Below are 17,849 nucleotides of genomic sequence, written 5' to 3'. Positions count from 1 at the left end.
AGTCCTGGCTCTGCCTAGAACAAGCTGTGTGACCTCAGGCTAGGCATTCAACCCCTCTGGGTTTCAATTCTCTGTGAACTATGAAACGAATGACTTAGACTAGCTGATCTTGTAGGTGTCTTTCAGTTCTATCATTCTGTTATGCCACTAATGATGCAACAAAAGCGTTAATGCATCCACTCAGCAAGCATTTCCTGAACGCATTCTGCATGCCAGCAACTCCGCGCTTGGTATGAGGGACAATCTTGCACCCAAGGAACCTTCCAATCCACATATGCGAGAGACTTGTAAATGAGTCTGTACAGTACGAAGGGAGAGATGTGTGGACAGGGTGAAGGGTTCTAGCAGTGGACAGGGCAGACAGCAATCGGAAACAGTTGCCCAGGAGTGATTCCTGGGCTAACACTTGAGGTAGGAGGTAATTAGGCAAAAGGAAAGAAAAAAAGGAATAGTATGTATGCATGATAGTATGCACTCAGGAATGGCCCAGTAGGACATGCAGGGTGGGAGGAGTGCTAAGAGATCAAAGGCCTTATAAGCTAAACTAAGAAGAGCTACTGCCAAGCACCTCCAGGCCCCTGTACCTCCCCTGCTGTTCACCTCAACAACTCCCTATATGGCCACATCAGGGTCAGAAACAGCTCCTCCAAGTCCCCTTATGTCGACAGTCAAGCAACCATCCCACCCCTGCCCCCAGCCATCTCCTTTTGTCCCCAAGTCTCATCTAGCTCCACCTGCCGCCCTGCACATCCAGGCCACACCTGCTGACACAGAAGCTTCCTCTCAGTCACCCAGCAGGCCTTGCTTTCAGCTCTTGCTCAGCCCTCAGTGCCCAACCCATGTCAGCTGTTCCAAATAGTTTCCATCTTCCTCAAAGCCACAACCACATCCCTCCCACCCACCCCACTCTCATACTTAGTCGATGACTCCCACCTCCTCTGTTCCTGGGAATGACTGTCCAGCACAACTCCCATAGCAACCCTCCTGCCCACCTGTCCTAAGTTCCTTCCTAAATGGTGCAGACAAAACCATGGGTATCTCTGCTTACAAACACAAAAGAAAGCAAAGAGAAAAACTCTAGGAAGAAATAGAGATTGCATTCATCAACCAATGCAGGCTGTTGCCCATGCATGTGACTGGGCTCTGAAACAAGCACACTTAGGTGGGATAAGGTATATGAATGTACTCTGCATGGCAAAAGGCCCTGTGTAAATATTAGAGCTATTCCATATGTGTTGGTTGAATAAATGAATAAACAAATCAATGAATTTGAGGCAATCTAAAGAGCTGCAAAATACTCAGTATCATCAGCACGGGGACCAGGAATGCAGTCTAGAATTCGGCCAAGAGGATCCTTTCTAAAACCAGAGTTTTCAAAACTCTGATGCCTCCTTTGCTCCTACACACACAGCCCACTTAATGCCAACCTGAGCAGTGCTGAATCATTTTAATGATGTATTTTGGCTATTTTGGAAATAACTTCCTAAAACAATATATTTAGTATAAAATATAAGCACAACAGGTTTAGTATATTGCACATATAGTACACTATACTTTGTGGGTGTATATATACATTTGTGCCATGCTCTAAGTGCCATTATAAGCTCTTAGCCAATGACTGCTGACATAGGCCCACCGCAAGACACCCACTGCAGCCTCCATTACACCATCCTGTGCTGAGCATGTTCTACAAAATGTTTTGTTTCCTCTGCTAAAGCTCTGTACCATTTATTTTTTGTACTGGTCACAATTTTGACTCATCACGGCCAAGAGATGGTGTTCAACTGGCTTTGGACCCACCACAAAAAAAAAAAAAAAAAAAAAAAAAATCAAGAAAAAATATAACCTAGGATTGTAAAATCCAATTATTAGAGTAGTCCAAGTGTCATGAGCACCGGTGAACACGGGTAGGCTCACAGACGTCAGAGCTCTAGTCATCAGAAATATTCTGTGGGATGACAAGAAGATGAAAAGCCTTCTTCCTGGTTTACTCTGTACCATCTACTGAACGGAGCTACAGAATTTCCTCCCAGTGCTGCAAGTTCAGGATGATCCCATGAGCTGGTGAGTATATAATTCACTGTATTTAGTTCTTCTTTGGTGTTTATTACAGGCAGCCATGAGAAATAAATGATGACATTAGGAACCCATCTCTACTGAGACTCTGCCCTTTGAACCCCACAGAAGTTGTTACATGGCCAGTACTCCAGGTTTCCCCAGCACTGAGTGTGTGCGGCATGGGACAGGATAGCGGAATTCTAGAATGTCTGAGCTTGAGGAAGGCCCAGACATGATCTCATTTATATCAGAAACAACTAAAGCTCAGAGACAGCAGGTTGTTGTAGGGTTGGTGGCAAGGCACGTATACCAACAGTCTGATGAACTCTCACCCTAAAACCAAGAAGCTAAAAATGAAAAACATTGAAATTCAGTCTCCATCTGGGCTAGCATTTAGTCTTCAGCAGTCTAGAAGAATGATTTCAGAAAGGCAACGGTGATATGAGAAGAAACAGAAAATGTGGATCATGATGGCTCATAAAATAGGAATAACTCGGATTAAGTTCAGTTATTCAAGTTTTGGGTTCATTGGGCTTTTTTGTTGGTGGTAGTGGTGTGAAGTTCCTTTTCTAGAATCTATAGATGCTTTAGAAGGTACCAGACCCAAAAACTAATTCTTTCTTTCATTAAAACACTGGCGACTTCTATTATCCAGTTTTATATTTTTGTCTGACTATTAAAAGGAAAAAAAACTAAGAAATGTTCAACTCCTTTGAGTTCAGTAGTTCACTTCTATTTGAAAAATAAAACGAAAATATTTAAGAGCAAATGTAATGAGTAAATTTGTATAAATGTTCCCAACATGGTATTTTTATGAGTAAATCACATTATACAAAGGACATTGTATGTTTCAAAACTAATATAATGACTTGATTTTTGTAAAGAATACTTTTTAAAAATTATATTATTGCTTTCTTTCCTTCCCCTTAGTTAAAAACACACAAATTTCTTTCTTTCTTTCTTTCTTTAGACGTAGTTTCGCTCTTGTTGCCCAGGCTGGAGTGCAATGCAATGGCGCCATCTCGGCTCACTGCAACCTTCGCCTCCCAGGTTCAAGCAATTCTCCTTCCTCAGCCTCCCAAATAGCTGGGATTATCGGTGCCCGCCACCATGCCTGGGTCTTGAACTCCTGATCTCAGGTGATCCACCCACCTCAGCCTCCCAAAGTGTTGGGATTACAGGCATGAGCCACCAGGCCCAGCCATAAAACACACAAATTTCTTTAAAGAAAAAAATATTTGGTTTACCCTACTGTCCCAACATTTTTTTCCCTATCATTTACATTTTAGTTTTGTTATTTAAAAAGAGAGGTATCAGGCCGGGCGCGGTGGCTCACACCTGTAATCCCAGCACTTTGGGAGGAAGAGGTGGGTGCACAGCTTGAGCCTAGGAGTTCAAGACCAGCCTAGCCAACATGGTGAAATCCTGTCTCTACAAAAAATACAAAAATTAGGTGGGCATGGTGGCACACACCTGTAGTCCCAGTTACTAATGGGGCTGAACGGGAAGATTGTTTGAGCCTGGGAGGTCGAGGCTGCAGTGAGCCATAATCGCACCACTGCGCTCCAGTCGGGACAACAGTGTGAGACCCTGTCTCAAATAGAAAGAAAACAAAAAGTGTAAAGGTGCTTCTGCCTCCTTTTTTAATTAAAAGAATTAGCAACTTATATAAGAGACTATTTCCAGCTTCTGAGTCCATGCTGGGACAATTCTGGAAGTTGTAAATTTTATTGAAGTTAGGCTGCCTTGAACATAGCTATCTTCCCCAATCTTTCACCTAGATCTAATCAGAAAAGCCATCCTTTACAGCAGGCACCTACCTGCCACACAGAGCTATCCAGAAGCAGACACACTTAGAATGGGATGTGTGACTAAGCATGATAACTGGGCAGGGGAATGTCATCTCCTAAAAATGTAGAAGTGTTATATATGGAAATTGTGTATGTGCACATGTACCTTAAAGGGGTTCCTGACCCTTTACCCGAAAAGCCTAAAAACCAGTACCTTACTGATTATGATAGGGAATGCTGAATTATCCAAAGTTCAACAAGCACAAATAATAGTCATTTTTTTCAAGCATACCTCTGCTGGAACCATTTTTTATTTAATCACTGCTGTAATCAGCAGACTAGAGAAATTCTCTCTGAGTGAGGAAAACATGGAGTGAGTCATCTCTATGTTGATAAGGAGACAGCAGGATGAGGGCACTGCTGTGAAGTAGGCATCAGATGGTGCCTTGTCTAAATTAGTCAGTGGGACAATCAGAATGATTTCTTCCCATGACGTGCAGTAATCACCGGAGATGATGCTGATCTCCTTGTTTTAGTGACGACCCCAACACAATTTCATGTTTACTTCTCCAAACCAGGGCAAAAAAAAAAAAGGAAAGACAAAAAATGTATTCCACTCAGTATTTGTAGTCACTAGATGGAAAAAGAGAAAGTATCTTGTTTTTACATGTGGCTGGCAAATGTGCTACAACTTCCTGTTTGTTTAAAAAGTACAAGTTCAAATGTGTAAAGCTCTTGGAGAAACACCAACACCTAAGAGATGTCGCTCTTGCATGAAATGGATATGATGTCATTGTAGGTCACGATAACTTTGGCCAGAAAGTGGCCTTATGAACCTCTGGTGACATAAAGCAATATGGCAGCCCAGGGAGATACTTCTAGACAATGACCCCTGAGAAGCTGCCCCCAAAAGCACACAATCCAAACAGCAGTGTGGTGACTGGTATCATTGGTTCTGGACACTGAATTCTACCCTACTCTTTCAGAGAGGTGGCAACTTATACCAATTCTATTTTGAGCATTTTCCTAGGGAAGCTGGGATTCTTAAGAGAAAGAAAATGGGTTTGAATTGCTTTTTAATGTGTCTGAACTCTGCAGTTAGAAACTATCAATCACAAAGGATTCCAAATCCTGTTCTGTTCCACAATGCAAGAAGACCTTTCCCTAAAGGGCAGCAGTGAGATGTTCAGTTGAAATGGCAATAATCTGTGGCTCAACTCATGGCAACCACCTCATTTCAAATCCATATTTGTCTAAAGCTGCTGAATAAAGAAAATATTGAGCACAAACAGCTTTAAATCCTTTATAGAAATAAGGGAAAGGATGGAAGAAAGAAATTGGCCTGACTGACATATCCCCATACATGCAAAATTTGAAACTCAAGTCAAAGTACTCAAGTCCCAAGTTGTTAATAAACGTGAAGCCTCAGACCAATTAAAGGCCCTGTGAACAGGCAATGCCCTTAATCAAAACACATTGAGCAAGAGGAGTTATAAAGCCAACTGGTGAGGAAACTTTCAATGTTTCTAGATCATTTATAAAGAATAAAAGGGATACTATTATTATCCTTTTTAAAGATAATACATAAACATACCACAAAAAAAATTTAAAATAGCTACTCATCTCAGGCATCTCCTCCTGAGATGGTCTACAAATATACAAGCACTGAAGACTATTCTACAGCCTCAGCAGTTTGTGTGTGTGTGTGTGTGTGTGTGTGTGTGTGTGTGTGTGTGTTTAACTTAAGAAGGATACCACCAGTTTTTAAACGTCCAACCACTCTAAGTCTCCAGAGGCATGGGAAGGTCCCATACCTTTTTAATTCCTGAAATCACTTACTGAAGGAGGAAGCAGAAGGAAAAATCCTCCCCCTGTAATTACCAGTAAGTTTCACTCTTTTTAATTTTATTTAGGTTCCATTCTGTGAGAAAAGACAACAAATGAAAACCAGGGTTGATGCCATTCGTCATAAATACCATTCCACTGAAACCCTCATTTGCCATAAACCATTGGTCATAGACAGAGAACACTACATAATCAATGCTCATTTTTCTAGAGATTCCAAGTTCCGGAAGTACCACTCAGAGTGTTTTCACTCAAGCTGGGGAGTCTTTAAACACATGTAGAAGCAAATCAGCACTGCCCATGCCCACGGGAGGGAGAGACCCCATTCTAGAATGCTGCTGATCATCCTGTCCTCTCTTTTGTCATCATTTCCACAAAAGGCCTGAGAAGACCACATGGGGTTGGGGTTGAGGGAAGGAGTGAAAATGTTTTCAAAGAAGGAAATCTTGAGGCTATTAAAAAGCTTTGGAGGCAGGGGGATTGGGGGGGATCCTAATCTGAAAGGCTTACAAAGGCAGTCAGAGGGAGGAGGAGGCAAATAGGCTTTGGAGCCAGTGATGGTGGGAAGAGGCAAAAATGTCTATGGCAGCTGGAGACTGCAAGACTAAAGGAACTCACTAGGAGCCTCAAAATGGGAAAACTCAGGCGCCCAGTGAGAAGATGGAAGAAGCTCAATAGGACGATTTGTCTGGGAAACAGACAAAGCAAATATGGAGCAGCTGCATTTTATGCCAGAAGCCCACAAATAGATGAAGATGTGTGTGAGTCAGAACTGATTTTCGCATATCAGTCAATGGTGGTTGAGGGGTACAGGTGGGATGCATACATCTACCACAACCACCACAGTATACTTTTTTTTTGAGACTGAGTCTCACTGTCGCCCAGGCTGGAGTGCAGTGGCGCGATCTCGGCTCACCGCAAGCTCCGCCTCCCGGGTTTACACCATTCTCCTGCCTCAGCCTCCCGAATAGCTGGGACTACAGGCACCCGCCACCTCACCCGGCTAGTTTTTTGTATTTTTTAGTAGAGACGGGGTTTCACCGTGTTGGCCAGGATGGTCTCGATCTCCTGACCTCGTGATCCGCCCTTCTCGGCCTCCCAAACACAGTATACTTTTTATCTTGTAGCATTTATCCTTGATATTTTGAAGATAATCATAAATATCTTCTAACTTGTAGCCCTGTAAGTCATGGTGCCTGTTTGGCTTTCTTCAGAAAATTTTATCATATCTAACTTTTCATTGCAAAATTACTGATTTTCAGGTATGTTTTCACTTAGTGAGCCCTCAATTAATGAACTTTTGGATGATATAACTATTGAATGAGAAAAATCCCTGAAATGTAATAACAGTAAATTAAACTTAGTCATTGAAATGGCTTGTAGAAGTTCCAGTGCCCAAGATGTAGCTTACAGGTTATTGGCAAAGGCTGCTGGATGTTCCTGCTTGCTAATAATTCACTCAGCTGACCAGATTTATAATTATGCAATCCTGAAACTAATTTTCTTGATTTGGGGAAGTCATAGCACTTGAAATTTTTTACATAAGGTGAGACTTTATGACTGCTTTTATATCACATTATCTCATTTGTATAATTCATATTTGCATACAGTAGAAACCATATTCATTAGCATGTCTTCATTTACTTCTTAGTAGGGACTTGATATGGAAAATCTACCCTTTGCCTTCGCCTTCCCTCTTTCCTCTGTCAAAAATCCTATGTATCTCTTCCTTTCTCTCCCTAGATGATCTCATTCAGTCACATGGCTTTAAATATCATCTATATGCCGATGACTCTGAGAGATACCATTTCCAGCCCCAGCCAACTCTACATCTCTATGGGAATATCGAACGGGCATCTCAAACCTAAGATGACACAACAGAACCCTTAGGGTCCCTCTTTGCTCCTTATCTCAGTGAACAGCAACGTCATTCACCTAGCCAAAAACACGGGACTAACCCTTGACTCTTGTTTTTACTTATACCCCACATGCAACCTAGAAGGCTCTACCTTCAAAATATATCCTGAGTCTGACCACTTCTTCGTATCATTCAATCATCACTACTCTAATCCAAGTCACACCCTAATCTCCTGCCTGGATCACTGGAAGGACCAGTGATATAGGTTATACAGATTCTACTCTTGCCCCTAGAATCTATTCTGCACTCAGGATCCAGAGAAAAAATGTTAAAGCACAAAGAAGATCACATGGACTATGGAATCCAATCACTCTCAGAGTAAAAATCAAACTCCTGGCCAGGTGCGGTGGCTCACGCCTGTAATCCCAGCACTCTGAGAGGCCGAGGCGGGCGCATCATGAGGTCAGGAGATCAAGACCATCCTGGCTAACACAGTGAAACTCTGTCTCTACTAAAACTACAAAAAATTAGCCAGGCGTGGTGGCGGGTGCCTGTAGTCCCAGCTACTTGGGAGGCTGAGGCAGGAGAATGGCATGAACCCGGGAGGCGGAGCTTACAGTGAGCGGAGATCCTGCCACTGCACTCCAGCCTGGGCGACAGAGCAAGACTCCGTCTCAAAAAAAAAAAAAAAAAAAAGGAAAGAAATCAAACTCCTTACCATAGCCTACAGGGTCTGGCTCCCACCTACCACTCTCATTTCACATCACTCTCCCTCCCTATCAACACCCCCAGACCAAGACCAGACAAACTGGCTGCCTTCCTGTTCCCCTACCAAGCCAACCTTATCCTATGTCAACGGCCTTTCTTTTCACTTGCTATTCCCTCTGCCTGAACACTCCTCCTCCTCCCCTGATTCCTTTACTCCACTCAGGTCTCTACACAAAGTCAATCTTCTTTTTCTCCCTCACACACATAGAACCCTTTTTGGACCATTCTTTCAAAAAGAGCCCCGTCAGCCCCTCACCTTGTTCTACTGTTTTCGTACCACGCATTACCACCTGAAATTATATTGTCTATTTAGTTATTCATTTGCTTCCTTCATAGTATTGCTCACAATACTTAGTGAACACCCATCAGGTGTGAGGTGCTCTTCTAAGAGCTGAGGATACAACAGTAAACAAGACAAGACACGCAAAGACCCCTGCACTCATGGAGCTCACATTCTTATCATTCCCACTCAAATCTAAGGTCCAGGGAGGCACAGACACGGTCTGTCTTATGACCACTGAATCCCCAGAACAGTGCCTTGGCACAGAGCAGGCATTAATACATATTTGTTGAACGCATTAAGTGTCCTGCTACCTGATGCCATTTGCTTCCCTGAGGACTTCCACTACAGAGCTCTTCCTGCCTACCAGATGGAATTCAGGTTCTGGGACTCAGAATGTCACTATGTCCCCTTGGACAGGGCAGTCTGGACAGCCAGCCTCCTGTGGCTGAGCTGGTTTCCTAATCCTGGGCCTGCTTATCCTGACTGCCCTTCCTTCCTGTTCCAACCCCCAGCACCCTGCAAACTCACCAGGTGACCATCCCACTGGGATCTGTCTCAGTGGGTCACGAGAGCACCTGATCTACATCATAGGAGCTGACCAGGTAGTCAGTGTTAACCAGGCCAGCTTTTCTCTACAAAGAGTAGCTGAAATAAAGATGCAAGCATTGTTCAGCGTCCCTGGCCCACGGTGGTCCTTACCCTCAGTATCTCACCTAAGACCTCCAGCACCAACTAGCTATCATACCTGGAGGCACTCTCACCTCAGCACTGGAACACACTGTTATTAAGGACATATTTTTGCCTCTTTCAACTGTCATAGAAGCAAGACGTGTACCTGCTGTGATAAGTAATTAAGTTTCTTTCAGAAAAAGAAGAACATTTGTTAACTGTGAAATTCTCTGATCTCAAATAAAAATGAAAGTAATTGTGAAATGTCGTTAATTCATCTTTCAAGAAAATGGTAGCTATACTGGTAGGAAGGGGAAAAAAAAAAGAGAGAGAATGGAAATCTGTTGAAGAACCACTCTGGAAGTCTCAGAAAATAAGTATTTAAACCCCATTGTTTCCAACATATCAGTTTTCACACTTAAATGTATCTGTTGGCTCAGAAGTGCCCTGCTTGAATACCCCTATGAGACTAGCAGATGAAGATGTCTATGACCATCACAAAAGTCAAGGTAGAAAGCCCCAAACTGGTGATCAGTTGAATTGGGCTGAGTATGGCAGCTACACTGTAACACTTACATCTGGAACTCCAACTTGAAAAAGTGTGTTAATAAAGTTAATAAATGTAGCAGGTAGGGCGAGAATTGCCTTGCTCTACATCTCAGAGCCAAACAGTATTACCTTCTATTTGCCTAGGACTTTATTCTCCCTGGGCAAATATAAGCATTTGTGCATACATTACTTCTTGCATAGATTATCTCTTTTAGTCTGCAAAGCAAACATATCCTTAAACAGCAGGATATGTTTCTCTGTCTGGGGCCTGGGAGGTCAAAGAATTCACCTACAATCCCACAGTAAAAATGGCAGAACCAAGTAAGTACCAAAACCCAGATATGCCTAGGCCCAGCTCAGTATCCTTCCTTCTCTAATAGAAAGGACAAATAACATTCTACAGTTAACAAAGTATTTCCCTTCACTGAGAAGAAGGAAAAAAACACATATATTCACCAGTGGTTTAAGGTGGTGGGAAGACGCATTGGTCCAGGAGCTCTGGGCAGAAAGGTTTCACGAACTCTTCCAAACGATGCCAACTCCTGCAATCACAAATGTACAAAACACCTGGTGTGAATCACAGGCACCCTGTGGCCTCTCCCCAAGGGGACTCATTTAAACACCATTTGCCAGGCAATTTAGGCCTAAACCCCTATCTCTTTTAGCCCAATTTCCTTCCCCACTCTGACTTCCCAAAGCAGAACAAGAATCTTTAATTCACCAGCTGAAATGGTACTCATTAGAATCACAGGATCTTGCGCAGAAGGCAGCTTCACAGATCATCTTTAATGGAGATCACAAACCGAAAGCACAAGGGGTGACATCCAGGGTGGAAGTGTTACATTTCATCTGTGGATATGCTTAGAAAATCTGAGCCAAACATAAAAATCAGAGTTATCACACAAAAACTCAGATTTCTGGCTTCTCTTAAAGAAAGAAAAAAAAAATCAGACCTGTCAACATGGCCCACATTTATGTCTGAAAATGATCAGGTGTTGCTAAGCATTAAAAGCAGTCACACTTCATAGGCAGGCTTGGCTGCTCCAACATACCACAGTTCCCACCACTCGCTACTGTCTCCTCAACACAGAGAAGAACTGGGGTTGTCATTAGTCATTACCCTTGCATTATTGTTTTTCTTGTGGTACAGAAATATTTTCTACTTATAATTCTAACAAAAGTGGGAAAACAAAAGGGGTCTAGTTCCATGAAAAAAAAATGGTACAGCACATACAGTAACTCAAGTTGGTGGCCTCACTCCTGCAGACATTTGCAACCCCCAAACAAGTACAACACTCCCACTTTACATGAATTAAATGAAAGCAGGAAACTGACTTGCCCGCTCCCATAGTTAGATGCAGAGGTCAACCTGGGTCTCTCGATTGCCTAATCCAGGACTATTTCACTATGCTGGACTACATACTAGTGTTATACTATTTTATAAGCAAAAAAATTAATACAATAAACAAATACACACAATTAATTAAAAATAATTATCAAAAATAATACTTTCAGAGAAGTATCAAAGTCAAGGAAATACAGTTGAAGCACCCCACTTTCCACTAAAATGCTTGCCATACATCAAAAGTGCTCAGTGTCCCAAACTGTCTGGCATACTTTGTCTGCTAGGAAAATCTCCCTTAGTATGCATCTTGAATACAAGACTGTAAATAAGTTTATGTACAAGGTAACAGCACTGTAATAAGAAAGCAATGTTCAACAATAAGCTCTTGATAGTACTTATTTATATCACTCCCACAAAGAATTTATTGATTCATTCACTTAAATATTTATTGAGCCCCATTACACTCCAGGAAGTATGAAAGGTGATGGAGATACAAAAGTGAACAAGACCCTCAAGTTGCTCTATCTGCATAAAAGATAGATCCAGACACTCAAAATGAATTATAAAATAATGGGTAAGTGTAGTGATCTGCAGTCAAATGCTTTGCCCCAGAGCTAAACCCTCTACGGTAAGTGTAGTGATCTCAGTATGCACCTGTGTTACGGGAGCACTGAGCAGGGGCACCTGATATAGTGGAGGTGAAAAGATACTTCCTAGCATGGACAGAGGCCTCAGGAAATCCCAACGCTTGGATGGGAGTGGACCAGGCACAGGGAGAAATGGAGGACAATGGAGGCAAAAGCAAGGAGGTGAGAACAGCCCCTACAATTTGGTCTTGTCCAGATCTCTTATTAGCCTTGGGTCTTAAAAGCCCCTGCCTAATGCCACGTGACCCAACATCTGCTGGAACTTGATCCACAGCCCTACATATGCACTTACAGAAGTTTATCTTGACAAGTGCCCATAACAAAAATGTCACCGATTCAGCCCTGCTTCCTGGCAGTGCCTACCTATGACTCCCTGGAGTCTGCTGTCCCAGAGTCTGCAGGACGTAAGAAACATGGTGGTAGAAATACTCAGCCTTCAGGTGCAGTGGCTCCCACCTGTAATCCCAGCACTTTGGGAGGCCGAGGCGGGTGGATCACGAGTTCAGGAGTTTGAGACCAGTCCGACCAACATGGTGAAACCCCATCTCTACTAAAAATAAAAAATTAGCTAAGCATGGTGGTACACGCCTGTAATCCCAACTACTCAGGAGGCTGAGGCAGGAGAATTGCTCGAACCCAGGAAGCGGAGGTTGCAGTAAGCCAAGATCGCGCCACTGATGCCAGCCTGGGTGACGGAGTGAGACTCCGTCTCAAAAAAAAAAAAAAGAAAAAAGAAATAAAGAAATACTAAGCCTTTCATGATGGACAGAAGACAGTAAATAAAGATGTTTTTCTCATACCAGTCAAGGCTGCCCTGTCTATCTCCACCCCAGGGCCTGGATTTCCACAGCAAGAAGCTACTATGCATTTGAGCCTCAAGCAGGAAGCTTTGTGAAAAAATGTTCCAGAATATCTGCCCATCAAAATCCGCACATAGAGTCGTCCTTTTCTTCATAGATAAGAAAGAAGTGAGTCGCCAGCCCTGATCTAGACTGAGGCAAAGCTGGGGAAAAGCGCTCCAAAACACAGGCTGGAAAGAAGCACACAGAGGAGTAAAGACCGAACAGGTAGTCAAGGGTAGGGTTCCAGTTCAAGGCCCGTATGAGGAAACAAAGAGGCAGAATTCACCTGAAGAATCGGAAGAGCCTCCCTGGATCAGTAACTAGTGGGCACGTTCCCGAGTATGGCTGAAAATTGGAAACACCTGCAGAACTACAGCAACAAAATAATCCCCTACGTACCAGAGCCATTAAATCAGAATCTATGGTCTGGAGGTCCAAGCACTGTCCAGAACCTCCTCACACGTGATGGTGATGTCCAATATCAAAAGAGTGTATTTCACCTAGAGGTCTCAGAAGCTCCAAAACCTCTTCAAGGACATGAATTCAGCATCCTCCAGGAAGGAGCCAAGGATCCAGATCTTTAGGGGAGTAGCACATCCCTGGTATGTTTACCCACTCTCTGCATCACACTATGACAACAATCACAACTTCTTTTAAATAAATGTAAAAAAAAAAAAAGAAAAAAAAAAAAAAAAAGGAATGCCAGCAGCCGGAATAGCAAATGGGTAGTGAAGTGGCCTTCCTCTTTGCCCCATCCCTTGTACACCATGACCCAATGTCAGTGCCTCTTGATAAACGAATGGAGGTGTCCAATCTCAGCAGCAGATCTGAGCCTTCATACACCTGTGTGGGTTCACTGCTCTGGCAGAACAAAGGATGTGGGAGTATCCAGTTATGCAGATGGCCTTCGAGGAATAGCTCCAAAGCACTCTGATCAGGTCCTTCCTGCCCACCAAAGGGCAGAACTCTACCGATCAATGCAGCACCTGCAAACCTGCCAAGCCCGGCTGAGCACTTCTCTTTCCAGATTTCCACTTTGTGGTCATGTAACAACCTGAGTAATCTCAAGCTAAGACTGGCAAACTAAATGCCGTGTACCGCAAAGATGATGGACGGATCAGAGTAAACTGGCTCCCTGAATGCACCAGCCTGCAGAAATCTCTTCCCCCAACATTACAAGGTACCACTAGGTGACCTTCAGGCAGCAGCCAGCACCAGAGAAACCCACAGCTGACCAAGGTCAACCTTCCTGATTGCAAGGCCCAGCAGCAATCCATACTATCCTTCCAAGGAACAAGGAGACAGGCAGGTGTTCCCATCAACCTAAGGATCCTCCATGTGAGCCATAATGCAAACTTGGAAGAGCATGGTGGAAGAGGAAGTTTAGGAAAAGCTCAAGATCATAATTTGCCCCTTCTTGGTGGCCTTTAATTTTTATTTTTATTTATTTATTTATTTGTGTTTTTTTGAGAAGTAGTCTTGCTCTGTCTCCCAGGCTGGATCTCGGATCACTGCAAGCCCCACCTCCCAGGTTCACACCATTCTCCTGCCTCAGCCACCTGAGTAGCTGGGGATACAGGCGCCCGCCGCCAAGCCCGGCTAATATTTTGTATTTTTAGTAGAGAGAGGGTTTCACCGTGTTAGCCAGGATGGTCTCGATCTCCTGACCTCGTGATCCGCCTGCCTCGGCCTCCCAACATGCTGGGATTACAGGCGTGAGCCACCACGCCAGGTGGTGGTCCTCAATTTTTAAAAGATTCACTAATTTTCCCTGCAGTACTGTTATATTCTGGCCTAAAACAAGACCTTTCTCTGTCCCAGCTCTCCAAAAGACCTCACAAGAGTCATCCCAGGCCCTGCCAAAGACCTCGAACCATCATCTCCCTTATTCGTCCCCCATCCCAAGAATACAGATCAATACCAACCATTGTGAAAGTTGCCTCTGCCACCCTCATTCCTACCAAACATCAATCCAGACCACCCAACCCACTCTGGAACACTCTGGCCTCTCCTGTTACAAGTTCTCATAGCCCATGTATCTCTCCTTCCTAGCATGAATCACTTATATTTTCACATTGTTGTCCCACTAGCCTATATATGGACAGGGATCCATATAATCATTTCTGCTTTGCCTTGTTACTGCTGTTGTTTTAAAATTTTAAGGGGTCTTTGTTTGACTGGCTCACTGTATCCCAATATAGCACCTTGGAGCCCTCAGGTTTCCTTCAAAATACACCTCGAATTTCATGCCACTCAGCTCAGACTTGGTCCCTCTCTTCTTGTTCCAAATCCAAGGCCCAAGCTGCTTTCTGAGCTCACGACATATTCTCTTCTCCTTCTCCCTCCACAAATTCCAACTCTTCCATCAACAAACACGGGCAGTCCAGGGGAGAAAATACCCAACTGGCCCTGAGGCTGACTAACTTGGGAAGGAAACAAATCAGAAGTCATCTATTTCATGTTTGGGCAGTGTTTTTTTGTTCTTTGTTTTTTGTTTGTTTGTTTTTTGAGACAGAGTCTCACCCTGTCACCCAGGCTGGAGTGCAGTGGCATGATTTCAGCTCACAGCAACCTCAGTCTTCCAGGTTCAAGCAATCCTCCTGCCTCAGCCTCCTGAGTAGCTGGGACTACAAGCACGCACCACCATGCCCAGCTAATTTTTGTATTTTTAGTAGAGACGGGGTGTCGCCATGTTGGCCAGGCTGGTCTCGAACTCTTGACCTTGTGATCTGCCTGCCTCGGCCTCCCAAAGTGCTGGGATTACAAGCGTGAGCCACTGTGCCCCGCCATGGGCAGTGTTTTTTTAAATCACACTGCATTATTTTATTTAAGATGATGTTCTAATATGTAAAATGAATCCCTTTTCTGACCTTGAAAAAGACTTCTCTCTTTTCCATAACAAAACCCACTGGGGCCATAACCGGTGCCAACATCTCCAGGATGTGAACCCCACTGAAGCTTCCCGGGTCCTCAGTGCTGAGGTGGCTCCCACTTCCCAACCACCTCCTGGCTGTGTTCCCATTGCCCAGCTGTCCTCCTCCTGCATCCATTGGCAAAGGAAGATGAATCCTCAAGAGCTTTTTAAAGCTCTTCCACCTACTCCGCTGATTTAGTAGGAGGGAGAATGAATGTTTCCAAGTTCTCTGAATGACACAAAGCTCATAAAGTATAACGAAATTAGTTGAAAAATAGCAAAATGAGTTTAGCTCCCCCTTCAAAAAAAAAAAAAAAAAGGAAAGCATGCCTACTTTCAATGATTCACAATGACTTCACAATTTTTCCTCCACTAGGATATGTATTCTTCCTCCCAAAGCTAATGGTTCTCTCTCCTCCCCCTCCCTAAGACAGTGTAGGGCCAGATCTCCAGAAACCTTTTCTATCTGATTTGAGACCCCCTGAAAAAATCTCGACGAAGCCCAGGGTACCCCATGCCAGAGGGTCCTTCCCCACTAGGGTCTTTGCATTTGCTGTTCTCTCTGCCTGCAAAGCTCTTCCCCTTTTTCTCACCAGGGAAAGAGAGCGTTCTCACTTTTGAGAGCTCAGATCAAATATGCTTTTTCACTGGGGCCAGCCCAGACTCCCTAACCTTACTCTCGCCAGCAAAAGCCGCTTTCCTTGTAGACCCTCTCACAATCTGTAATTATCTTATTTATCCATATTTCCCTTTAGGCGGTAAGAATCTTGCCCAACTTGTTTACTGCTGTACCCCCAGCAACACAACACATAGCAAGTACTCAGTAAAATGTTGCTGAGTGGGTGGGCGGGTAAACAAGGAGGCGGCGGCAGGCCGGTGGGAACAGGCCTAAGAGCCCTTTAAAGATGCCCCGTGGCATCTTCATCATGGCATGAAGCATGGGCAGGACTTCACCATGGCCTCTCTTGGGTCTCTTGGTTTCTCTTGCCTTGATTCTTCTCAAGTCTGTTGCTACTTAGATACTGGTTCCACCACCATATACCCCCAGTTCCACCCCAATTGTTCAGACCTGGGTATTTCCCAGGAAACCTAGTTCCCATGTTTGGCTTCTCTTACTCTGCTCCCATTCAGCCATCCTCAGCTTGAAAAATTCAGACATCCACAGGGATGTCTGACCTTTTATGACTTCAAGACCTTCAAGACTCTAACCCAAGCCCACCCCTCGAACCATATCTCCAATACCCCATTTCGCCCTCCATCACCACCAATGAGCTCATGGCTCAGCTCTCTGGATCCCATGCCTAAACCTTTGCTCAGGTCTCTACTGCTTAAAACATCTTTCTGCTACCTCATTACCTGGTAGCTTCCTTCCACCCCTTAAGTCATCCCTCACCACCACCACCACCCCACCCCCAGGCTAGAACTGATACCCTTTCCCTCTGCCCCACAGTCATATTTGCCCTCAACATCTGGAAATTATCTTTAATCTCTTTGTTTGCCCCAAATGACTGCTCCTTGATGGTTGGGACCCATCCAATTCATCCCTGTTGGCCCAGAGCCTGGCACATAGTAGGCACTCAATAAACACACACTGAACTAAACTATCTTGTTTGCTCCTTGACAATTCCCATTTCCAAAGTGACTCTTTGCAGAATATTAATACTCAGTACAAGTAACAGAACTATTGTTATTATGCATGCTTACTTAAGCCAACTGATAAGAAATAGCTGGGGTGGTAGTTTCACCATCATCATCATCAAACTGAAGACCTGAATGCTAACAAGCAGAAAGGTATGGTACACAGAGTACTGGTTCTGGGTTCAAGTCCAGACTAGGGTGCTTGCCAGCAGTATAATTATGGGCATGACACCTTCCTTCTCTGGCCCTAAGTCTCTTCCTCTGTAAGATAAAAGGCCCAGTCAGACACGAATGGTCACATACTATATGATTCCATTTACATGAAATGTCCAGAATAGATAAATCTATAGAGACAGAAAGTAGATTGTTGGTTGTCAGGGAAAGGGGTAGAGGGGAATGGAGTGAAAATGCTAAATGGAGCGTCTTTTTGGGGTGACAAAAATGTTCTGGAATTAGTAGTGATGGTTGCAAACCTTTGTGAATATACTAAAAAAAAATGTCTACTTAAATGGTTAAAACAATGAACTTTGTGTTATGTGAATTTTATCTGAATAAAAGAAAGAAAGGGCTAGACTAGAACAGAGGTTGAAAATTGGAGGTCCAGCAGGCCACACCAGGCCCATGGCATGTTCTTTAGACCTAA

The 17,849-nt window shown here is 43.8% G+C and overlaps 1 protein-coding gene across 25 annotated transcripts in view; it reads right to left on the bottom strand.

Annotated features, from left to right (window-relative positions):
- LOC105478501 (sorbin and SH3 domain containing 1) overlaps positions 1-17,849 on the bottom strand; it is a 253,390-nt gene that overhangs the window by 171,290 nt on the left and 64,251 nt on the right. For 24 of the 25 annotated variants that reach the window (XM_071069396.1, XM_071069405.1, XM_071069420.1 and 21 more), the window contains exon 2: positions 10,277-10,362. The exons of the other annotated variant lie outside the window; for it this stretch is intronic. The gene's annotated coding sequence lies outside the window, so the exon portion shown is untranslated. The remainder of the gene's footprint in view (positions 1-10,276; positions 10,363-17,849) is intronic. 25 annotated transcript variants of the gene reach the window in all.

This window comes from Macaca nemestrina, chromosome 9, assembly GCF_043159975.1.
Source record: "Macaca nemestrina isolate mMacNem1 chromosome 9, mMacNem.hap1, whole genome shotgun sequence".
Taxonomy (NCBI): Eukaryota; Metazoa; Chordata; class Mammalia; order Primates; family Cercopithecidae; genus Macaca; species Macaca nemestrina.
The sequence above is the reverse complement of the archived record's forward strand: the minus strand, read 5'-3'. Positions and strand labels throughout refer to the sequence as shown.